This window comes from Anser cygnoides, chromosome 1, assembly GCF_040182565.1.
Source record: "Anser cygnoides isolate HZ-2024a breed goose chromosome 1, Taihu_goose_T2T_genome, whole genome shotgun sequence".
NCBI lineage: Eukaryota > Metazoa > Chordata > Aves > Anseriformes > Anatidae > Anser > Anser cygnoides.
This window is the reverse complement of record NC_089873.1, coordinates 83,762,666-83,789,262: the sequence shown is the minus strand read 5'-3', so window position 1 is coordinate 83,789,262 and position 26,597 is coordinate 83,762,666.

Sequence of the window (26,597 nt, the reverse complement as noted above, 5' to 3'; positions counted from 1 at the left end):
CACTCTCAGGAGAAACATGCATGTGGATGCAGGTGCTTTGTACAAGGAAGCAGGATAAGGCTCAGCTTTGCCTTCTGAATCCTGCCCTGCGGACCACCTGGCTGAATACTTGCATCATTTGGCTGCCATTCTGACCCTGCTTCCTTCCAAAGGGCAGGATTTTGCCCTAGCTCCTTACAGAGTCCTTTTGATGGCTTGTAAAAAATCTGATTACAGTGTCATTTAGTAGAGAGACATGCAAGTGAAATATTCCTCCAGCAAAACTGTCACACTGGGGACTGGAAGGCTGCTCCCTGAGCCTCACTCTCGTAACAAGTCTTGAAACCCTGCAGCAAGCTGCAGATTAAATACCTCAGCCTCAGAGGAGCAGACACATCATGGATATTGGGTGACCCGCTGGATATCCAAAGGGAAGAGATGAGATGCTACATCCTCAAAACACAACAAATTCTTATGCAGCACTGCCTGGCACAAACTAAAGTTTGCAGTAGGCACTGCCACTTCTGCCAAAGGCATGCTAGTTTCCATTTCCTCAGCCCTGGTAAACCACAGACGCTTACAAACCTGGGAATGTATCTGTCAGGAACCATTCAGCGCACTGTTATAGGGCAGATTTCATCTTGTGTTATTGGCTACAATAAATAATATTTCAAGCTCTTAAGAGAAAATTACCATATCTTAAGAATAAAGTACTATATAGGAAAAGGGGAAGGGGAAGGGGAAGGGGAAGGGGAAGGGGAAGGGGAAGGGGAAGGGAAATAAAGCCTTGACAATGAAGAAACAGCTATTGGCTGGCTGTCTCAACTGGCCCTCGAAGCTAAAAGAAGGTAAAAGAACTTCATGGACATGTAAACTCAAGATTAATCTAATTATTGTTTTCAACAGTGTTTTCTGCTTGCTGCTAGTAAGCAGTTGAAATTTTGGTCTTTTTCAAGACTATGCAAAGAATAATAGAACTGAATGGGGATTTTGGTATTTTGCACAGACCTTTTCTCTTCCTCAGGGGATTGAATACCAAACAGCACACTAAAGGTCACTAAGCTCCATTTCTCCCCATGCATACCTGCTGAAGAAACATTTGCATTACACCGATCATCAGTTTATCTCATGTGGAAATAAGTGTATGCTCCTATTCCTGTACACAAACTCTTCTCAGGTAATAAAGAGAGACAATGAGGAAGCTGAAAATAAGGACTCCTTGACTGCTTTAGCACAATTGTGCTGTCTTATGGTAAGGAACAGTATTTCCATTTCTTTCCTTGGTGATAGTTCATTAATCCTTTTAAAGTAATCTTTGTAAGTTAAAATTCAGTTATATCACACTTTGTATGAGAGTCCCAGAACTCTAGAACTTGGTGAAGTAAAAGTCAATAGTAAGTTTTATTAATGTTTCCTTTACACTTCACACAAATAAAAGGCACTTTAATAATTAGAGAAAGCAATAAACAAGATTGAAAGAAATGTGATTATGACAACTTGTCATGGAATATTAAGTAATGTTACATTGATATAATTAAGGATCAGAGATAAGGATACATCAAAATAGCTTATGCTAATTATTCCATTTGAGAGCTAAGAAATATTTCATATGTATCTAGATCCATATTTGTATCCTTATTTACATACTTATAGCATTTTAACTATACTAGGACAATGGCTATTTCCATTCTGCTCCTTGCAGAGCCTCCCTGCAGTGCTAATCAAATCCTGACATCTGACTCTAACACTAAGAGTTTTAAGATAATTAATCACTTTAACCTAACGAACTTGCATTTTAATCTACTGTATTTGTTTAGGGAGAACCCAGGAGACTAGTAATGGGATATGGAATTTTACACAGATTTAGACTGAATGTTCAGATTAAGCTCAGGTCAGGACCAAGACATCTGCAATTTCATCTTGCAGGCAAAGCAAAACAAAGTGATGGTAGAGTACATTACATGAGATTAGATTTTTCTTGATGAAATGAAATGTATTAGTTGTTTCAATGCTTTTCTTGCTTATGGCTCCCCAAAATATCCTCCCACTGCAATCAACTTTAATTGATGCTCTCAGCAGGCCAAATATTGAATGGAAATGGAGCCTGTGTGAGGATTTTATGACTGTGGCTGTGAAAGGAAAAGGATAAAGCGTGCAGTTGAAACAGCAAAAGGAAGCTTGCAACAGCCTTTGCTGTGACTTTGGGTATCAGCCCCAAAGTCTGTTTCATCAGCATTGCATTCCTTTACACAAAATGATATTGCCAAGAGCTAGGGGCAGGCCTCCAGCGTGCTCAAATCCATGGTAGCAGACAGAGTTATCAGGTACAGAGCTCCACAGGGAAATGCATTATCCACCTATTCACAGCAAACCTTACCAACAAGAGGGAATATGAGCTGGCCATGTTTTCTCAGCTTAATAAAGGTTTACCTCTCCATGAAGAGAAAGAGATCCAGGAAAGAGATTCATTTACCGTCTCTGCCTAGCTTTTTATTCCACAAGTTTTAAAAATTCATATATTCTTTTGTTCCACTGAAGAAAACCAATTCTATTGAAAAGGAAGATAAGAGATTCTCTCCTTTCCAACGACTGCTCTGTATATGATTCAGAGAGAGGAGTTCAACCTTAATCTACCTCTTGGAGGCATCGCATAGCCAACAAAACTTATTTATTCCAGCACAAACACTTTGGAAATTTCTTCTTTGGAGCTGTTCTTTTCTTGTAATAAATCACTTTTCATCATCATGACTCTGTAGCCCAGCAACACAGTAATGCATAGGAGACTAAGGCTGAAGTCATTGCAGCAGCAAGGTGGGATGATTCCTGCGGGACAAACCGTGACATCTACATTGCTGAACACCCAACAGCATGACAACTAGAGTACTCCCCTGGGCTAGAGAAGACAGCTTTAAGTTACTGTTCTGCTTCAGCATATGCTTTTCTTGGCAGCTGATGTGCCACTGATAGCATGGAAACAAAGACACCAAATTATAATGCATAGCAATACAGCTTCTAACCATTCAGAAATAATGAGCTATTCCTCTCTCCCTAAATATCCTTGTTATCTCTCATGGTTTTCTTATTTCTTGATTTTTAAGGCTACATTTTCAAAACATTCACCACAACCATGAATAGTGGAATATATGGGAATTTCTGCATTTGTCAGCTAAAGAAATCAAGCAATATCTTAATTTTCCTGGATAGACTTTTAGAAAGTCTCCGATTGTTTTAGAGTCTCTAAAGAAAATAAAGACAGAAATGCGAACTGGCAACATTGAACACAGAGTTTCTCCTCCAGCAGCATGCCACATGCATGTCACATGTGGGAAGAAATACAACACAGAAGCAATCTTACCAAGGGATAACCATGTAGTCAACAACCCTAGAGAAAACCCAGCTCATCTGGGGTATGGTTCTGATTACGTTCATATTCAATAAATTGACAATACAATATGATTTTCTCATTCATTTACCATGGTACACTTTCCTTTATTAATTTTTGGAGGAAAACTGCATAATAATAAAAATGTCTTTGATGGAATAACAGTCAAAAGAATTTTTCCCATTCTGTTCTGATAGATCACAGAAAATTAATAAAATAAAATGAACCTTTAAGCTAGTTCATTGTTTTAGTATTAATTTTCTTTACAGCTCTGAGATTTATTTTACTGTTCATTTTCCAAATTCCTTTGTTTTTCTGAAAGATTAATATACAGTATATATCACTTTCAATTCTTTGTGCTCAGTACTTTACGTGATATCAGTGTTTCTTTAAGTCTGTCTTTCACAGCTAAGCCTAGGTACAAGTCTGCCACTAAAGAGTCCCGTAGTTAAAGATCCACAAAGGTAATCATAAAAGTAACCACAACAGTGGTGAATTGTCCATCAAAAATTAATTATTCGTACATGTAACTTAATAAGCCAATGTTAATTGTTTTTCTCACTCTTAATGTGATCACTGAGGTTTTGGTAGAACTGTAGCCTACTGAGATCACTACAAAGAGCTAAGAGCTTCTGATAAGAGCACTTATGTGGATTATCCATTTTTAACTCAACCAGACGTTTAATAGAAATATAGTCAAAGGACTCTTCTGCCTGAGTTGCTTAGAGATTTAGTTAAGCTGATTTTTTTTCCCCTCTTCAAAATCATATTTTTTTCTGATGAAATCATAGAAATCTGGTCTGTCTCCAGATTGCCGTCCACCATCACCACTGTCACCAGCTTGCAAGGTTAACTCAAACATGCACATGATCTCCAATCTAATGTTTATGTGGAAAAAGGATTTTAAGAAGCACACATCAATACATGTTTCCATAAAACATGCATTAATTTTAGAAAAAAAAATAAATTATAATTCCTCTGTTCATATACTCAAGGTCCCACAACATATTTTTCCTTACATTTCTTATGAGATAAGGTGATTTAGTGCTAAATATGAAAAATTGGATTCAATTTAATGTATATATTAAATTTATAGATGTGAACTTACAAAGTGGTTGTTACATATACACACATATTTGTACACTTGATATAGTTTTAGAAGTCATTTGTCTTCTCTAGTCAAAATCCACAGATAAAAGTTGTTTTTCATTAAATTTGTAACATTTCAATTTTTGCAACAAAATATTGTACTAATGAAACTATGCTATCTTATATGGACTTTTACATTAAACATCAAATTAAGACAAGTCAATGCTATGTATGAACAGATTAGTACTCACTATTTTCAGACACACTGTAGAGAAGATAATGTATTTATCTTTCCTCTAGAGCAAAGGAAAGTATTTAATTAACTTCATATAGATTAATAATGTGGCAAACAGTTTTTTGTTTCTGTTTGATGGTGATCCCATGAAACTGTTAGAAGTCCAGCTCCAGCTATTAGTCACAATTCAGTGGCAACTGAGATCCAGAAAATCCAAATGCAACACATCCCTGTGTCATGCTGCACTGAAGAACTGATGAAATATTAATCACTCAGGCACCACATGCAAAATGTAACAAAAAAAGAAAGTCAGAACAAGAAAAAAAGCACAGCAGGGGTGCTGTATATTAGCATCAACAAGACACTTTTAAAGGCTAAAGCAAAATGCAGCAACCCTAGCCCCACGTTTGTAATTGTAAAACTCTTGTCATAGCTAAGTAATAGCATGGCCACAGCAGGATGCACCAAAATTAAAGGTAAAAGCTCTCCTAAGGGGTGAAGAGAAGAGGTAATAGTGTCAGAATGGTCACTGAAAAAGCCATTTACTTTTTTTTCTTTTTTTTTTTTTTTTTTTTTTGAGAGAGGGAGGGAGGGAGGGAGGGAAAGAAGGAGGAAGGGAGAAAGTGATTGAGGGAGAGAGCTCAAGGAAGAAGTACTAGATTCATTACGAAGATTCATTTAGTACTATTATTTTTTTTCCTGTGTGGCTTCTGAAAACCTTTGACTATTGTCTACTGTTGCAGAAATTTGCTCTGGTTTAGGCATTTGGTCATTCATACATGTTCTGATTCTTGCTGACATGGAAGTAAGTAGTGTTCTGCATGTGACACTGGCCTCCCCAGCTCAAAGGCTGTTTTGAATGAAATACTTCAGGAATCTATTATGTCTTTCCCAGTGATAATAACAAAAAACAAATGCACACACATACAAAAAGGAAGACAGTAGTTGTCAAAATGCTTCCATATGACTAAAATGTCATGAGTCTTAGTTCCCTAATGCTTCAGAATTTTCTCTTGTACCAAACAAAAATAAGGGGTAAAATAATTTGCACTTTAGTTCACTTCTCCAAATGTGCTCTGACAAAAAATATTACAAGATCACGTTAACACCAATCTCACTATGATTTCACTGATTGTGTAGTCCAGTAATTGCAACATCTTGGATGTTCTAGAGCCTTGAACATCAGCAAAAACCTACACAATATGTTCAGAAGATACCGTTAGTTTAATTAGCTTTGTTATTTGTTTTGTTAACCACTGCATAACTATTACATATATTAATGGTTTTATATCACATTATAACTTTCTCCCCACACCAGCCCTGCCGACTCCTCACTAGTAAGCATACTGTATAATCTTCCTCTATACCATTCAGGCCACCATCTTCCCCCTTGTCATTGTCACAATTCAGTCCATTGTCCTGTTTCTCATATTAAGTAACATATTCAAATTAGATCTATGTCATTGTTCTCAAATTATACATAGATTCTATAAAAGTTTATGCACATTTAAGATTTCAACCTTCCCAACAGTATCAGGATTTCCAGTAATCAATAGTATCCATTACTTGTGAATTTTCTCACTAACAAAAAACTATGGTGGATTTTCTAGATGTGATGATCATCATCTGGTAAATTAGATGAGCCAGTGTTTTTGTTTGTTTGTTTCCAGCTACAAAGTCACATGTGAGAACAATTGGACATTACATCTTTGCTTAAATACTGGGCTCAGTTACATGAAATTTGGTTAGTGAAAGTCTCATAAACACACATTGTCATAATATCCTGACATTAAAAAAAAACAATAATTAGAAACAAGTTCAGTCTAGAATTATTACTTCTCTAAAGGCCTTTGCTAACCTGGAAATTCCAGTGTTAGTAGCCACCGTTTTGCACAAAGCACAGATTTTCAATTCACCTTGTGGTATCTAAAAATAATTCTCAAGTTACAGATCAAACCTACTCACCACTAATGAAATTTAAAGTGTACACAGATTATCTTAAATGTGAGAGAGGGAAAAAATCAAGCAAACATAACACCTGTGTCTTTGCTAAATTATGTATTGGTTTAACCAAATTCTGGAAGGAAAAAAACAAAAACCAAAAAGCAGCCTGGGTTAAGTTTCAGTTACACGAGGTTTATTGAAACAGATGTATGTTGGCTTCATTAAGAAATATATGAGACTCTTACTCTTACAACAAAATTCATTATAGGTAGAGGAAAGGAGAGAGCTTTTTTTTTTTTTTTTTTAAATTATCAATCTAAATGTCTGAATTTCACTGATCGCTAATTCTTTCCTTCTCGTAACTGTTGGTTGGTTTTGTTTGTTTGTTTTATTATCAAATCAGACTAGGATTTTCAAATGTGAAAGAAAAAAAAAAGGAAAAAGAAAGAAGCAAGACAGTTAAATAATAGGGTTTCATATCTTTTTCATTGTGTGGCATCAGTGTGGGATTCCGGTGTGTAATACAGGAAGGGTAAGAGTAGAGGAACACCACAGCTGGACAAGTAATATTTGAGGAGCATGCCGAAAATTCAAGTTAAACTGAAGACAACAGTCTTCAATTGAATAATTGATATCCCACTTTTTCTCTGATACCAGGCTCAATCTTCCTGTTTTGTAATCACTGATTATGAGGCCTTGCTGCATCTCATACTGGATTGATTTTTGTGCCAAATATGTGAATGAAATGGAAACTTTCAAAAGAGGGAAAGGATATCAACCAGAGATCAGCAAAAAATCATTACAATCCCCTTTTTCTCTAAATTGAAACTCTCCTACACAAGGCACACTAAAGGCCCTTGCAATTTGACCTCCACCCTCTCTATCAATACTAAAACATTTAGATATTAAGCCAAAGCCCAGAGATTTTGCAGGCTCCTCATAGCCCAGTAAATACAACTCTTTTACACTTACTAAGAAAAGGTCCCAGACTTTTTACTGAGCTGGCAGGTTGGGGCCCTAGGACTTGCATGGTCTCACCCTGGGTTACCTGGCTGTGGAACTACGGCCACTGCAGAATTTGCTTCTAGCAGAGTTGAGGGCAGGACTCTGGAAGACAAGACAGTGTGGAAGAGAGCAGACCCAGGAGGACGCCAGTATCCCCATCTGCAAATACAGAGAACAAGCCATTATGAAGAAAGTGCAACCCCATCAGCCAGGTAAAAGCAATTTTAGGAATAACTAAAACCGAAAAGTGATCATAATGTAGAACTGGGTAACAATGGGGAAAATGCAGGTTGTGCCAAGGAAAACTGCAAAATAACCCCAGTGCTGGAGGAGGAGGAAACCCCAGCACATACACCATACTACACCTGGAAAATGGCTCAGGATGCCGATGGCTTGCTGAAACCCCATGTCCCCATCCTGATGAAACTTTTCCCTCAGGGACAAGGAGGACATTGCAAGGGTGACCACAGCACCAGGGTAAAAGAGGCAGATATTAGCAAGGTTTTATATAAAAATTTAAGCTGCATTATCAAAGAGGTTTTTATACATGAGTAAGAAGATTTGGCTGCAGTTGTTGGTATCATTGCAGCCAGACTGAAATTAACAGTTTTGATTTTTTTTTTCATCAAGTTGTTAAGATTTTAATTAAACTTACAATAAATTCTTATCTCCACATATAAACTGTGTTCTGTTTTGTCATAGCAAGACTGTGAATTTTACATCCCTTCCCACTTTTTGTTTTTACATTATAGGGTAATGTACCATCATTTACTGTTTTATTGCTCTGCCTTCCCTTTCATTTTGCAAATGTCACTTGTCTGCTCTGCTTTTAAGATTGAGATAGCAAATCTCTTCTAACAGCTCATACAGGAGAATTGTCCTTTTAGTGCTTATAAAAACTAAATGATTATTAGTGACTGGAGGTAACTTTAAAAAAAAAAAAAAAAAGGAAGCACTGCTATATGCTTTTACAATGACGTAAATTTCTTCCAAGTTCTTTGGTTTTCATTTTACCCTTTTTTTTTTTTTTTTTTCTTCTTAATGAAAACATGGGCCCATACTGTGAAAACAGTATCTCAGGTAAAGACATGAAGATTTGAGAGAAACATTTACCGAGAGATTAACTGCAGTGACACCTATTTTATAAACAAAGAAAAGGTTACTAAACCTAAACGTGCTAGCCACCAAACTAGAGCTTGCAGGAAAAAGCTGTTTTTCAAATTGTTTGCTCACCAGCAAAGAAAATCAAAATAACAGAGTTCTAGAATTTATCCAGAATTTGACTAATTTTCTTACATTTTAGTAACAGTAAAATATACCAACCAAAATAATAAGCCACTTATAAATAAACCTATCACAGATCTTGTCTAGGTGGTGAATGAGATTCTGTGATGCTTTAATCCTACAGGTAGTTCAGAGCTACCCACATTGAGTCTGAGCATTCTGAAACATCACAGATTGAGTGGCATCAAAAATTGACTTTTTCCGTGGCAAAGATTTTAGGTTTTTTTCTTTTTCCCCAACTACATCATAAAATAACGGCAAATTACAAAGCAAAATGCATCTTTATAACCAAAAATTACCCAAATTCCTCTCTTTCTTAGTATACACTAAGTTAATCTATTGTGCTCCTCATATTAAAATTACATACATATCTATGAATACCTGCAAATGAATCATTTATTTTATAAAGAACTCTATGAACAACTGAAAATGGTACATAAATTCTTACAGGTGCTCCTTTATATACTGATTCACACTATATTTAAGTACAAGCTTAAACATGTGTTGTACATACTATTATTTAATAATAGTTTTGCATCTAGATAGTTGTTTACTAGATTAATAACCTTTACATGTTTTTGTGTTTGGTTTCAAAGTACCATTCTTCTGATGAAGACTGAAAAATACTAATAACAGCAGTAAGAAATCTATTGAATTTTAGGACATGGAACTCTCTCCATCAGGAATGTGGGAAATCTCACAAATTATTCTCTTAGATGAATCAAGGCTATGTAGCCTATATTGCTGGGCAATGGTGCAATTAACCACTAAGACAGATAAGAGATATGTTACTAGGAGACAACAAATGCCTTATAGGCACTGGCAAATTCTGAAACTGGGAATAAACAGAAGAATGTAGAATCACTGCTAGGTTCCATAAATTCAAGGTTATGTTAAGAAAAACAGTAATACAGCACAATTTTATTTATTTATATATATATTTTTTTTACTTAAGGCAAATGCTTAGTGTTTTCCAATGTAAGAAAAATTAAAATAAACAAGTAATACATTTATAGATCTGTAAATGCAGGTTCTCGTAACTTTATACTTTTACTAACATTGGCATGAGAAAACAAAAGAAGAGTGTGCAAAGTGTTGTCTTCATTTTAACTCAGAAAACTTATCATATCTTTGGCTTTGTTCACTAGCTAATTGTTGAAATATAGATTAAAATACTCAACCTGGAGGAAGTTACTGTACTTTAAGAGTAATCAAGACAACATCTTTTAGTAGTGAATTGTCACATTGGGGAATCATGAGTTATATTTTTGAGGTCAATCAAAGTTTATTTTCATTTTTATTCTCCCCAGCCCCTCAAAAATGTGTCCTCAATTTCAGTTGTCACCTGGAAATGGACATTTGCATAAATTAAGTACATTTTATTTTACCAACAAATGGGCTCATCTCGAAAGATAATAATTATTTTGTAACATCAAAAGAAGCTTTTAGTACAGAAGATGTATGTGGTAACTGCGTCTTGAAGCATGCAACCTGATGTTGCAGCTCAGGTTGTGCAGTCTTACCTGGGAGTCTCAGGAAGCTTCCAACACAGTAAATAGAATATCTCAATCTGAGTAATCATGATCACAACATTACCTGTCCACTCATCCCAACTCCAGACACGGAATGCCATCACTAGTCAGTACTCCCTATTTGCACAAGGACCAGTAAATAAATCTAAGAAGGAACATCATAGAAAGCAGTATTCTGGATATCTCCAGTAACTAATCACCCAAAAATCCATATAAAGTTTACAGGTATTCCACTGGTACAGCTTGCTTTGTTGAAACTGGGCCCCCATACACATTTTCCACCACTTCCCTTCATCATTGTGGCATTTCAGACACTAATAGGACAGTGCTTGATGCTGCCTTATATTGCTTTTAGGTACACATCTATTAAAATGTGTTAATGAAAGTAAACTGCTCATAACTTGTACTTTATGTAAGGAGTACACAGTGATGCCTGCTTTCTAGGTGTTTAGGCACTGACCTATGTTGAAAATGTTCCAGAACAGGATGTCTTTAAATGACTTTTTATGCTATACTATGGTGTATCTTACATTGTATTCAGCTAAAATGGAATTGAAAATACAACCCCAAGATTTTATCACATGAAGAAAGCTGTTGCTAAAATGAGAACTTATGTTTTGACTCGTGTTCTACTTTTCACATCACATCCCTTCTTTCTTTAAAACAGTATTGCACATAAACAGAGATTGGTCTGGATGAAAACTTCTTTTTCTTTTTAAAATAAGCCATTAATTCTTTGTCCCAGTGCATTATACGTAAGTAAAAACAGCAGAAATGTGTAGCTGCTTTCATACACAGGATACACTGGCTAATAAAAGCAGGCATGGGATTACAGTCTCAGTCACCCATTGGAATAAACAGATCTCTGCCAGGCTTTGTGATGGAGGGATTGATGGCAAAACATCCTGTGGGTCAAATCAAAAGTGCATGAGCAGACAACAGATTCATTTCTTTCTTTGAAATCCTATGCAATCTTGTTTATTATTTGTTTGTTCATTTAGGTAATTTGAATTTTTTTCCAAACTTTCTCCTCTCATGTTAAAACACAAAAAGACTGATCATCTTGAGACAATATATACAGGAAACAGTTTGCAAAGTGTTATTTTAATAATTGATTCTTGGGTGTGCAAAGGGAAGCCATGCTTTACAAGTTCCTTCTCCTGTACAGCTGTCAACAAAAAGTAGGTAATGTTACAAGTCTGGAAGAACAACTGTTGGAATGGTTCTCTTAAGCAATAAACCCAGTCTTTCTTATTGTTTACATAAGAAATTTACCCGGATTGCAGCAAGCCAAGCCCATCTGAACAAATGTACATCTGCAAACGGACCTAAGTGGTTGGTGTGTCCCCAGTGTCAAACCATACACTGAGCTGCTGGTGGGATCTGCGCCACCAGATGCAGAACAAGCACCATCAACAGGCACCTCTTTTTCATTCCAGAGCCAGTAAGCAGGGCAGCTTGTGGGCACCTCAGGACCTCTTGGATCTCCCTAACCCATGGAAAAAGAAGAGACGCCAGCCCAAATGCCTGCTGGGGCCACTATTACTGCTGGCTCTGGAGTTTGGAGCAACCCCAGAGAGCATGTGGATATAAGCTTTAATAGGGGATTGCAACCCACAGCATTCCTTATAACTGCTGCAGCTAACCCACTCTAAAACCCACTCCCCGTGGGGCAGAAAAAGGAGAGCACAATGAAACAAAAGAGACTTTTGATGCTTGTTTCCTAGGTAGGCAGACTGTTGTTGGATGTATCTAGCAGGAGGTAAAAGAGAAAAAAAAAAAAGGAGCAACAAGGAGAAACAGCTGTAGCTTTTATTGCTGTAGTTCACAGCTCTGCTGAATGTGGTAAATACGGAATTTTAAAAGAAAGACTAATAAGCAGAAAGGCTGGTGATATAAAACAGAACACTTTATCGGCACAGCTTCCTCTTATGAGTCCTAGTTCTATCCTGACAATAGCAAGAAACCATTAAAAAAGTGCAAAATGCAGTCTATAACATCTGAGATCATAGTTAAAAACATTTACAGAGAAATGTTTAATTTTTAAACATATAGATCCTAGGTTACTAAAAAATATATATATATTTTAATGGCAACATATAAAATTAACAGATAGGATATAAAAATGACCGTTACAGTGAATGTCTCTCTAGAAATTGATATGTAGTGGTGACTGAGAAGTAGCTTCTCATACCAGTACTTTACAGCTCATCAGAGATCTTTATTATTATCAGCTATAAAAAAAATCTAATTTTGTAAGTAAGGATACATTCACATAAACTTTCTATGCAAATTTTTATTCCCTATAAAAGTCATGCCTTTCTTACAACTATTTTAGATTACTGGGAACCTTTAAATGGCAATGAGAACTATAAATGCTAGAAACACAGGAAAACGAATCTAAGTGACAGTGTATGAAAAAAAAAAAACACACCACAAAACAAACAAATAAACAAACAAATAAAAACAAAAAAGACATCAAATATAATCAGTATGTGCACTAAGCAAATAAACAGCAGACAAAGAAATATTTGGGACCCAGGATAAAGCACAGTGCAGTCTATAAAAAAATTCTTTGACTTCAGTGGTCTCTCAGGTGCCCAATAGTGAGAGTAGTGGGAATCTTATTCTGGATATATTATTCAAAACAATTTCACTGAACTGAAAGAGAGCAAAATCACAAGAAAGCATTATCTGACAAGAAATATCTATTCTGTTTAAGATAGACAAAGCTTTTCTTAAACTCTCAAATATTTTAGCCATCAAAAATTATACTGAATGTTATTTAATAATGAATAGACCAATTAAGCTGCCTGACCTTTTATAGGAAACAGATTGTTTCCAAGATCTGCAAGTATGGTCTATTCCATGGACTTTTGCCAGTAGTAAAACAGCAGAAGAATTCCAATTTGTACCAAATGAAGTCGTATTTGGTATATTTGTTCTTGATTTACTACAAAACTTAATTCCATATTTATTTGTTTGTTTGTTTCCCAATTCAGCAATTGTAAGCTATAAAAATACAGCTTAAAAGTACATACAGATTAAATATGAAGCCTGCTATTTAAAAATAAATAAATAACAACTGCATTAGTCAGACAAAAACTCCAGTACTATTAATTTAAATAACTTGTAAGCCACTGAGACTTGGTGAGTTTTCCTGCTGAACAAGGGGAGCAAAAGCAGACATGTACAATCATCAAGGGGCAAAACCTCAGCCCAAGACCAAGGATCCAAGATCTGGGGCTCCTCAAGGAATGATGTTTTGACCTGTTCAGTTCCAGTAGCTGAAATAGTAAAAGTTAACCTATTTAGTTGTAACATTAAAAATCAAAGGGAGATGAAAGTCTACTGCTGGTTTTTAACATTTTTATTTTTTTTTTTCTACACCTAAATGATTCCTATTTAAATTCACATATCAAATCTGGATTTAAAGGCTTCCCATCAACCACAGCAATCATACCCTGCAATGGGCCAGCAAGCTGAGGAATAAGTGCTTGTTGCATCCAGGTTTCCAAGGATAGGATGTTACAAACCTTCAATTTCAAGTTAGATATAACACTTAAAAGAGAGCACCAAGTGAGATCAGATTTATGGCCTGTTCCTAGGAGCTCCTGCTTTAGGGAAAAAGCAATTGTCCTTAACACAAATGTCCTTATGTCCTGACAAATTAAATAAATATGCAAATAAATATATCTGCTTTTTGGTAAAGAAAAGTGCTGTGAAATTAATAGCTCCATTTTCCAAAGATATTTGGGAACCAACCAGGAATTAAGTACAAGAGGAGAGGGCAGAATAATGTCAGCAGAGAATGAAAGTATTTGCTCCTACAAGTACCAACTCACAAGGAAATAATTTGCTCATCACTGCTTATGGGGACCAAGAACTTCAGCTGCAATGGCAGGAGATTATTTTAAGTTCTCTTTCTCTGGGCTGGCTCTAACTTTCTAACATTTAAAAATGTTAGATTAACCCATGGTTGAATAACCCATACAAAATATCATCTTGTCAAATTTGTCATACAATTGATACAGATCCTTTGCCTTCACTATTCTTCTCATGTACATCTATAAAGTCTGCTCTTGGTCTGCCATACAATGGTGTTTCCAGTAACAAGGCCAGACCCCAAGTGCCTTTGCTATTACAAACTGTACTTTAAGGAGGCATAAGTAAACCATCCTGCGCACATATCGGTCTTTTAGACATGGTGGCCTGTCCAGGTAGCATATCACACCAGTCACTACAGCAATATCGTTGGAGAGGTCACAATAATAATTGTAATGCAGATTAAAATATTCAGATTCCAGCCTTGGCCCTGAAGTTTTGTCACAGGGCTTCTGCATACTCAGCATTCCCATCAGCTTCCCCAGGGGTTGTGTCAGGGCCAGGGCCAGACTCACCCTCTCTCTCGGTTCATCTTTCTACCTTATGTAATGAAACTGCCTTGGCTGCAATAGCTAACTTCTATTTTGCAGAAAGTGGCTTACTGATTATACCATCATAATGCCTAGGAAACTATAGCATACTCAGTCTTTTTTTTTTTTTTAATGTAAAGGGCTTCTGCAAAAATACAGTCCCCAATCTTCAGTAAGTACATCAAAACTACTCTGTGATAGCAATTCTTAATTAGAGATAAGCTTTCCAAGTTATGTATTGTGGCTTTGAGAGATAGCTGATATGCTTTCAAAAAAAAAGAAAAATTCTACAAAATAATGTGTACCTTCTTAAATGTAATGAAGCTTATTTCCCCTTATAACAACAACATGAAGCAGCTACAGAAAAATAGACAGGGAAATTAAATTCAAAAGTTATGTTAGACATAATTAACATTGTGACATAATCTGACAAAAGCCAGGAAATTGAAAGCTAAGGCTGACACTATATCTATAATGCTCTGTTTTTCCATGATATGACTTAAAGCCTGAGTTACTGCCTTAACTTTAAATTTCCTGTCTTTTGTCAGTTTGTGTCACAACCTTCGTGTTATTTAAACATAGGTTATGTGCATTTAATACTCTATTACCTCTTTTACTGCTGATTCACATTCAATAAATCAGAACCTTCTAAAAATAGTTTGGGGAAAAAAAAAAACCACAACACTGTATGAGTTTGAAGTTGTGCGAGTCTTGCATTTGACTTTCACTACATATTTTTTCCAAATGAAAGTTAACAGAAAATTAACATTGGTTGTCAAACACTGCTGTTTCATTTATAAACTACCTATGATCAAAATAAATCCTTAAGAGTAAATAGCATAATCTATATTCAGTGTAAAACAAAACAAAACAAAACAAAACAAAAGATTCTTCTTTATCACAATTGTTATTTAATGCATCTGTAGATTCATCTCATACTAATAATTCTATTTTGTGGGGTATGGTAAAAAGATGACAGCAACTGTCTCCATGGAGTTCAACACATGAATGTAAATGTTCTGAATGGCCTCAGACTTCTCGTACAACCAAAATATTGAATTCCAAGGCAAAAATATTACTATTGCCCCATTTTGAAGGTATAAAATTGCTTGTAAACACGTTAGTAGTTTCAAAGCACTACAAAAACTCAAGAATATTTACAATGTATTCTGCTGAATTTATAGGAGAAAAAGCAGGAGCAGATTAATTCCCAATGTACATCTTGCTGCTACTAACTTACTATTTTATTCCAAAAGCTTGTATTTCCAACTCTTGTGGATTAGGTCAACACAGAGATGATAATTTAGAAGATAAAGAATATATACATATTTTCTGCTACAGTACAGGCTGCATTTAAAATAGATAGGAACAGGTGTATATATTTTCAAACAAAAACTCATAAACACTTTAAGTTTACTGAGGCAACCAAATCTTCATTTATTGTCAAAGCATTTCACGGTTATAAAAGCAGTGTAAAGTAAAAAGGTAATAAAGTTGGCTGTGTAACTTTAGGCATTGTATTAGTTCTTACTCATCTAGTGAGTAGACAGGAAATAGTACACTAGAAGTCTTTCTGCAAACCAGTAACATTACATTTGAGGAAACTAGATTATTTTATATCTGAGCATGTGCTTAAAGGGACACATTTATTCAGTGAATTCATTGGAATTACACCAAGAATCTTCCTTTGGGAATAATTTTACCTGGAGGTGCAGATCTTTCTCCGGTATAAATCGCCTAAGCTACTTTGACTTGATTTATGACAGCTAGGAATGAGGCTGGTTGAGCCTAAAGAGCAAAAGTTTTGTTCCTCAAGAATTGCTAAGATGAAAAGTAAAGCACTCTTAATTGTAGCACACAATAAATACATATTTTCCCTATATTTATTTGTATAGTCAGTTCTTTTTAATTAACATTTTCTAAAGGCCAAATGTTTACATATTTTAAAATATAGACTTTTAGATATAATATAGTGTAATAAATTAATATATTTCCTGATCAAAAATCTCCTTGAAGTCAAAGCAAATTCATTCACATCAAATCTCTTCATAATCCAAATGACATGTCCACATGTGGTGTTTAATGAGATTGTCCAAAGTATACACACCCGGCTCCTACCTAGACCCAAAGATGCAAATGTCTGTATCTCATCCCATTACCAAAGTGAACATACATACCATTTGGCTTAGGGTTGAATTCCATGGCATTTTGCACTCTTTTAGGAGGATCACGTGTCCAGTAAACAAATAAATAAATTCAGAAAACAAATTGCACAGGTTATCAGTCTTACTAAAATCCTAAAACTGGCAGCTCCACTCTTGATTTAAAAGCAGTAAAAGGTTCCAAGCTCAGAGATAGATGATACAAGATAATACTCAAGAATATTGAAACTATACTTCTTTCATTTGAAAGTAAAGTAAAATCTAACGTAGAGTTTTTTTGACTGTTTATCTCCCTTTTCTGTTTTATCTTTCAAAGACCTAGTCATTATGGATAACATAGGAAGACTCTGACTCCATACCTGTTCCTCCATGGAATTTTACATACTACCACTGTAGAATATGGTACAGGAATGGATTTAGAGAATGGTTCGTTTGAAAGAAAAGCTGCAGTGTATGTGAAGCATACTTTCTGCAGTCTGGAGACTACCTTTGAATTTACATTAAGGACATAACTGATTTATATGTAAAATCTACACTTTTTCTCCCTATAGGCTACTGTTGAATAACTTGTTCCTTTACCATTTTTGCAAGTCTTGCATGTGTACTAAAGATGTTTTGGCAGTAGTTTACAGACTTCCTCCCCCACATCTTCATATGAACTCCATCTGGCCAGAGTGAAAGAATCTAAGTTGAACAGTACATTAAATCCCCAAGTGATATACTCTTAAATACATTGTTTCTCATAATGTTTTAAAGAATTATGTTTGAGTAAGGAAATTGAGGACTTAGTTTTATATTGATAATTAACACAGCAGATGTTGCGCAAGTCTTGGCTTCAAAAGCATTTCTTTCTGAAAAGAAAATAAGTAAATTAGGCAACAGGAAAGACATTTCAGGGGGGTTGTTTTAGTTTGATTTTTAAAATAGTTTAGCCTTATAAATGTCCTATTTTATGACTTAAATTAAAATATTCTGCAGTCGTTAAACCTGCTTTTTCTCTGTGTGTGCCTTATTTCATTTAAGCTCAAAATGAATCCATATTTTCGGTGATTTATTGGGTAACATTGTAAGGGAGGCAAGACAGTAACCTCAGGCAAACCATATGTAGTGAACAGGTTCCAGAGACACTTTATTGCTTTCTACCAGTGGTAGGTTAGCACTGGCAGGCTTCCTTCTGAATAGGTTACAACTGCTATCAGATACATCTGTTCAGCATTTTACTGCAAAGAGAATGTAATGCCAAAGCAGTGCTAAACTTGGATAGCCCATTTGCTGAGATTACTGCTCTTGAAAAGTTCACATAAAGTTTTCTGTTCTGTAATTTTAACATCTGACAAACAAAACCCGAAGCAATATTTTAATTTCATACATTATCCATAAACTTCTGCAGCAAATATAACTATAATTAGTATAATCACTGTCATCTGCCAGCATAGAAAATAGATTCCAGAAATAATTTATGCTGAGTGTTTTATTTTGTTTTGTTGTTGTTGCTTTATTTGAATGAAGAAAATCTGCATTGCTATGCTCTCACCTTTCCTGTTGGACCTTTCTAGGATATTATTTATCCTTTTTTTTTAATGCAGAGATAGCTTGGATTTTATATCATACAATTTAGTTATTTTAAACACCTTTTTAAAAAGAGATTTTAGTTTAAAACTGGCAATCTTAATGGAGCCTTTCTACTGTTTGTATAGCATAAGCTCATACAGCCTTGTAACATGCACCTCAGACAGTCCTCAGGCGTTGAGAAAAACAAACAAAAAAAACGACTCACTACCTTTATCTTCTAAAATGTCAATGTCTTTCCATCTATATAGAAGATTAAGACAAGAAAGGACTAATCTAGGGCATGATGAGGGTTGAAGTCTGTAACCTAATGTAAGGGAAAAGGTCAGTTCTGGACCATCTCCTTTCATGGGCTTTTCCTTGCTGTCTTTCTGCAGTGTAAGTGGTGTAAAAGAAATGTATTTGTTCCTGTAGTCATAGATCAAATAACATATATATTAATGCCTAGCATCCACATTCACTTTCCCGAAATTGGCTTTGTGAAGCTAAGGTAAATGGTTCTCTAAATTATGTGGGTACTTAGAGTTGTGGTACAGCTCCTCTAATCCACGTGGTCAGGTCCGTTTCATAATAAAGGCAAAGCTTTCACCACCAGTGAAGTATCTTCTTTTTCAGCTGCTCTGGACACGTGGGAGATCTCATACCTTCAAGAGGTTTTTCAGGACAAGCCTGATATTTCCCCACCCATCTGCTCCCACACACTCTTGTAGCACAAACTGTATGAGTCTTTTAAGGCACCACGAGGCAACATTGCATTACACTATGCACCGGTTGGAAGAACACCCGGAGAGGCCCCTTCCAGGCCTGCATCACTCAGGCAACCATAACAGCAAGCCTGGTACAGCTAGAGCAAGGAGCAGTGATGGTGAGCTGGTAAGATGTTCCCTGCTGGTAAGATGTTCCCTACCTGCACTCTAGCTCACTGCACTGGAACACTGATGGTTTTAATGAAGAACAGACTCTGGTGTCCCAGCTGTAAGACAGAAAAAAAAATTATAAGCAAGCCCACTTACCTGGATGCAGGGGGAAGACATTCCTGTGCCTATGTAATACTTAATATCGGATGATTTATGGGAATATAAGAAACTTATTGTGAGATGCTTATGGGAATAATGAAAGACATGGAAAGGGAGGGGGTCAGGGTTGATCAGGGAGGGACAAGGATGGGAAAATAGAGGAAACAGGTGCTAAAAGTAAATGGTTGCTTTTAAACTGGTGGCTGTTTGGTACATTCGTCTGATCACAGCACTTGTTACTGCAGTCAGTCCTACATTCTTGCAAAATCCTGTTTAACTGTGTTCTGTGGGGAATGCAGGCCATCCTCTGATCCTCTGCATTCAAAAGCTAGCAAAGGTCAAGCCCAGTTAACCGGTGAGTAGCAGAAGAGGTCAGGGCCATATCCTGCAGCAAGGGGCTGTGGACTACAGGAGCTCGTAGGGTGTGTGCACATATCCATGTGTCCACACACAACATGGCTGTACACATGTTGCTCAGCTTTGCTGCTGGCTGGGGCTGGAGCATGGAGCCTGGGCAGCTTGCATCCACCAGGGCAGGAAGATACCCATGGTGCAGCTACAGGGAAAGCCTTGCACAAGGCAAAATACAAGATGAAATTTCATCACCTGACTTTTCCAGAATCCATAGTTGACTGAAGTCTTGGTGTTATTTTTGACTTACCTATAGGCAGTGCTACAACTTTGTGTCCAAAATGCAAGATAACGAACAAAAAATAGCTGAAGAAGGATCAGAGCTATGATTTTATTTTTATTATTTTCCTGTCTTAATCCTATGTCCGAACATAAATGAACTGGTGACTGAAGTAGATAGAAAATTACTTCAAGCAAGGTAAAACTGAGTTATTTTTCAAGACACAATGTTTTGGAAGTGTTTCCAGCATTAAATGTAACATTGGAAAACAAGAACTTCCACTTTTTTTTTTTGTTGTTGTTGTTATAAAGATGAGAGAAGATTTTTATATTCCTAGCTTTGTCAGAGATTTGACATGGCGTTTTGATTTTTTCTCTCTTGTTGTTCCTCAGTACCAGGTTTTCCTGGAAGGGTGGGAAATATATGACTTGGCATGAAATACTAAATGTATACATTATTATAGATATTTCTTAATACTACCATATTTATTAGTCAAGAGCATGATGTTTAGTCCAGGTTTCAGCTGAGATAATTTTCTTCATAGAGGTTGGTATATGGCTGTGTTTCAAATTTAGGAAAAAAATAATGTGCTTACACAAGTCAAGGACATCTCTGCTTCTCATGCTGCCCTGCCAGCGAGGAGGCTGGAGTTACATGAGGAGCTGGGAGGGGACACAGCCAGGACAGCTGGCCCCAGCTGGCCAAATGGGTGTCCTACACCACATGGTATCATGCTGAATAATAAACTGTTGGGTTGGCCAGGGGGGAGAGACGGCTGCTGCTTTGGGAAGGGCTGGATATCAGTCAGTGGGTGGTGAGCAATTAAGTTATGCACTACTTGTTTTGCTATTTTATATATATATATATTATTATTGTTATTTTCCCTTCCTTTTATGTCCTATTAAACAGTCTTTATCTCAGCCCATGATTTTTACCTTTTTTTTTTTTTTTTCTGATTCTCTGCCCCATCCCATTGATGGGGGGAGTGAGCAAACAGATGTGTGGTGCTTAGCTACCTGCAGGATTAAACTATAATGGGTTTCATGAAGGCAATTTTTGTGGACTATTCAGAGATATAAGATGAATAATTATAAAGCTATTGCTATTGTAAATGTAGTGGATTTTGTAGTTGTTGTTGTTTTTTTTATTGTTATGATTAATATTTTAATTTTCTGTGAAAACTTCCTAATTCCTCTCTTTCATATGATATATATATATATATATTTTTTTTTTTTTGGTAATTCAAAGATTTCAAAGTTCCATACTAAGCACAAACACTTACAAAAAATATCCTGCCAGCCCAGATGTGTGTGTGATGACATATCTGTTGGAGCAGCTAACAAAGTTTCCGTAATGCTTAGAGATGAAACTTGCAGTCTACAACCCCTCTCATTCAAGGAAGCCATGAGACAAGCAACTTAACTTACATCTGAAATCAAAAAGGAATGGAAGAAGGCCTTCTCTTTTCTGATTACATTGTGCTGATGGGAAGCCCAGTAAGTTTTGTCTAAATTACATTGCCTTCTCAGTGTATGACTTGACTATCTTGTACTACAAAAAACCTCTAAACCTCTTCAGAGAACATCCAGAATACATATAAAAAGAAAAAAAGTTTATAAAAAGTTATTTTATAAGAAGTTTATAAAAAGTTATTGTTTGTTTGTTTTTCTGAAATAATAATAGTTTTGTTCTAGATAAGTTTTATATTTCCATAGCCCCTGTGAAAAGCAGAATAGTAAAATACTCCATGATACATTTAACATGAAGTTCTAATAATAGCGCTCAGTGAACTAAGAAAAGCACAGCAGTCTGGAAAGTTACTAAGGCTACACTGACAAAAGCATCCTATTGTTCTTTTTACTGAAATAAATACGTTTAAAATCAGTGTGTATTATTCTAGCTTGACAAAGAAGTTGAAATTAGCATTTGTTTAAAATTAGTGTCTTATATAGTTCAAAAATGTATTTTTTCTTGGTGAATAGAAATTTTAAACCTGACTTGGTTCACACAGCATTTGTCAGTACCATTGCATCTGTTCCATGTGAAACAAAGTTGTAGAATATATTCCTTAAAGTAGATTTCTAAGGAATTATCATGCATTGACTGATGCCTGAGCAAACTTTGAGAGTTACTTGTATTTGTTTATCACTGTGACTACATTTCACCTCTGAGTCTACCCATCCAATCAAAGCTATAGTTATATTTTTATCACTTAAATTCCTTCATAAATACTAGCCCTTGAATTATAGAAGTCAATAGAAATTTTACCACTGTCCATGAATGCTCAGGTTTAGACTATTACTATTACAGCTGAATAAACATCTAGGAAGGATTTTTTTGCTTTCCTGCGAGTATATCAGAGAATATTTGTACAAACTGTCCAATATTATAATTTCTAAGCCAACAGCAAAATCATGCAAGACCATTGACACCCTCAGCTTCATCTCAGTGCAACTCAAAACCTGTATTTGGGGGTGCATGTCAAGCATGAATATAAATCATAAAGAAATCAGAAATATTAAGACTTATGCTTTCAAAGTTCATCTGAAAGGCTTGACTTGTCGTGGCCTCAGAATTTGGTTGGGTCAGGACTTGCAAGAATTTCACGGACACTTTTTGCACAGTTGCATGCAAATCAGTGTCACTCAGCTATGTTCTAGTCCACAGTGGCTCACACTCGTAAAGCTGGGATAAAAAGCAGGCCATGATCCACTCTGAGTTAACACAGTTGATCATAAGTGAACGAGCAGTGACACTGTCCTGCAGCCACACATGAAATCTTAGCAGTAGGACAGAGAGCGACTATGCTGAATCCTAACCTCTGGAGCCCAAAAAAGTGTTCCAGGCACACCCTCCCTAAGCAGGAAGGTTTTACTCATTACTATTGAATATTAAAGGCAATACAGTAACTAAAATCTGAAAGAAAATAACCTAAACAGCTTCAAGATCCAACACAAGAGGATACTGGCGAGGATGAAATTACATTAGTAACTCCTGTGTTACTGTACATTGATTTGCACTGAGAAATATGTGGGTGATCTATACCAACTGGACAATTCAAAATATGTACATTTTTATTTTTTAGTGGGAAATTAAGAACAGGTTAAATCTTTTATAGCATTGACTGCAATGCTTCCTACAGCAGCAAAAAACTATTTGGCAGCTGTTTTGATAGGAAAAAAGCAGACAAATTACAGATTTATATTAAAAAACAACATTGAGAAGCCTAAAACAAAAGCAAACATTAATTTTTAGGTTTAAATGCCAGAATTGTTGAAAGTTTGTCTTGTGTGTTGATACTGGAAGAAGGAAACAATAAATTCTATCTATGATCAGGCATGGACCTAGTATACTATAGGTCAGCCTGATTTATTGCAGATATTTATGATTTTCTTTTCTCCATAAACAATGATTAGCTTAATATTAAGCAGAACACTCCAAGAGTGAAACGCATCAAGCAGTGTGAAGAACACTCCAAGAGTGAAACGCATCAAGCAGTGTGAGACAAGTCTAATCTCAGCCACTGGACAAGCTGTTAATAGACACTCAAATCTCAGTACAGTTACGTTTACTTTCTCCTGCTAAGTAGAAAGGTGTTTGATATTCTCTGAAGCTGGTGTTACTAGAATGATGCTAATGATATAGTTTATCTCCTCCTCACTGTTGCATAGCTCAAGCCCTATATTTAAATCAGTGGTGTCAAAAAAGAAAATGATCCAATATAACCCAATTTTAAAGTTAATCTCCACTTCTGGCATCACCCACGTGAATGTGGTAAAATATTCTTTCCTTTGGCAGGTGAAATTGCTGTCATAAACACATAGATGCTTCCTTAACCATTGATGTTTACTCTGCAATGAAAATGCTTCTGTTTGTGCAAATAAGTGTGTTTTTGTTTTGTTCCCCCTTCCCCCCCTTAAAACTAGCCTGTGGCCTTACAAAGCATATTACCTGAACTAATTTGATTTTCATTAGTAATTCAAACAACTTTGAAACTTCTCTTGAACTCTGGGACCATTGGGAATTTGTTGAATCATGCCTTTCTGTTGCTTTCAGTTTTCTTACAGTTTTCTTACTGTCAGTCTTCCCTATCCTCTAAAAATTGAACACCCACCTCATTGCCCTATCACTGACAAGGATCTTCCTGCAACACAATCTCTCTCTGACATCTCAACCAGCTCTACACCGTGAAATGACAAATTCATCAAAATTTTTTTGCTTGGCATCAAAACAGATTTTTTCCTGTTCATTTTGGTGATATACAGAATGCTTTCAGTAATGTAGTTAAAGCTGTTTTCCTTCATTCAGCCAGATAAATGCCAAAGCAGAGGTTTGCTCGCATATGGAAAGCTATTATATCTAGCTGGAAAAAAAAAAAAAAAAGTGGATTTTTTCTTGTGGATTTTCTTTTTCTTTTCCTTCTTAATATATAGTTAAAGTCTTTCTTGATTTATGACACTATTTTTTGACAAGTTATTCCATTTTATCCTTAGATATGGAATATCTGTATAATTAATCCATATTCCTTTTAGTTTCATCAGAGCTAATACCACCACTGCAGAATAAGGCAAAGAGGATCGATAAAGACCTGATTATTTATATGTCAGATTCTTTACCATGTGAAAAGGAGTGCTGAAATGTTAGAACATTTAATTTCTCAACCTCATCTGCCATATGCCGCCACAGTTTCTGGACACCACAGAGTTTAATGCACAGAAGTGCATGCTCAGAAGTGCAGGATGGAGGACTGGGTTTCATAACCAGAAACTTGCTCCGCTCCAAATTGTACTAAGCTCAACACTGAAACCAAAATCTACCTTTAAACACTGTTACTTCTACACCCTGCTCAAGTTATTGCATTGATATCCAAATAAATAAATAAATAAATAAGGGTAAGGTTATCAATCCAAATCAAGTTTATGGATTTATAGTACCCTAATAAATCTCCAGATGTGTGCTTTTTGCAGGAATTCCAGCAAGGCTTTTGGATAATTTCCTTTATATATATATATATGTATACATACATAGTATAGAAAGCATGATGCAAGAATACAACAGAAACATAAGAATCCCAGAGACAGGTTAGACAGCCAATCGGTAGAGAAACCTAGTCTGTTCCTAGGATCCAGAGTAATGTGCTGCATTATGTAGGCGTCAACCTTCTCAGAGCCAACTCATTATGGTTATTAAAATATAACATATTTATTATATTTCTCCACACTGTACACTCCAGGTATATTGTTAGACCACTCGAATCATCAGCAATCCTCTCATCTGTGAAATCCATTCAAACATATCTCCTAGTCATAGACCTTGCACTCAAAATCACAGAGATATCTGACATACCATTAGCACTGCACCACTTTTATGTAATAACCTTAAAAAAAAGTTTTGATTTATGAAAAAAAATCCTACAAATTGTTATTAAAGCTCTTCAGTTATTTCTCTGGGATACATATATCTATTCTATCTAAATTCCTTGTTAGGCCACTCAAGCAGCTAACATTACTGTTATTCACACCTACAACACTTAAAAAAAAATTATATATATATATACATTTGTAATCCCTATGCAATCTATTTCAGCTCTATTTCAGTTTCAATGCTCATTACATCCCCAACAGATAAGCAACCTATAGAGCTGCAAAATACAATTTATTTACAAAGATAAATGTGCAACACTATGTATTTATTGTATAACAGTTGGGAAACTTTTGCTTATGGAACTTATTGAAATGAATAATATTTTGTAATGCAGAGAATAAAAATTACTAATTCACTACTCTGATTGATTACAGTGAAAATAAAGCAGGCAAATAGACATTTGCACCTGGGCTGGCAAATTTTCATGACAATTTTGCAAAGCTTTAATATTAAGTAATATTAATTTGCAGTAAATCATTTTCCTACTATTTTCATGGGATTAAACTTGGTCGAAGCTAAATATTTGCATGATTTGCACTTACTGAAATGCTGAAACACAAGGATTTTCTCTCTCTCTATATATATATATATTTATATATGCCACCACATATATTCACTATTTATCCACAATGTGTATTTAATTGTTTCCAAAGGAATTTACCTTCACCCTTAAACTATGTTAACAAATAAATAAATAAATACATAAATAAATCAGATGCTGAAAATAAGCCACAAAGAGAAAAGGAAATGAAAATCCATGTGTTGGTTAGAAAGCTCTACTCAAGTAAACTTGGTGGAGACAATTTTTCTAGTGCTAATTTATAATAGTTCTTGCTGTCCATCTCTCAGATACCCACCTCTTTTCTATATTGCAATACAACACCACTTTTAGTGTAAGTTTTTTTGTTTCTTCTAGCAAATGAGAAAGAT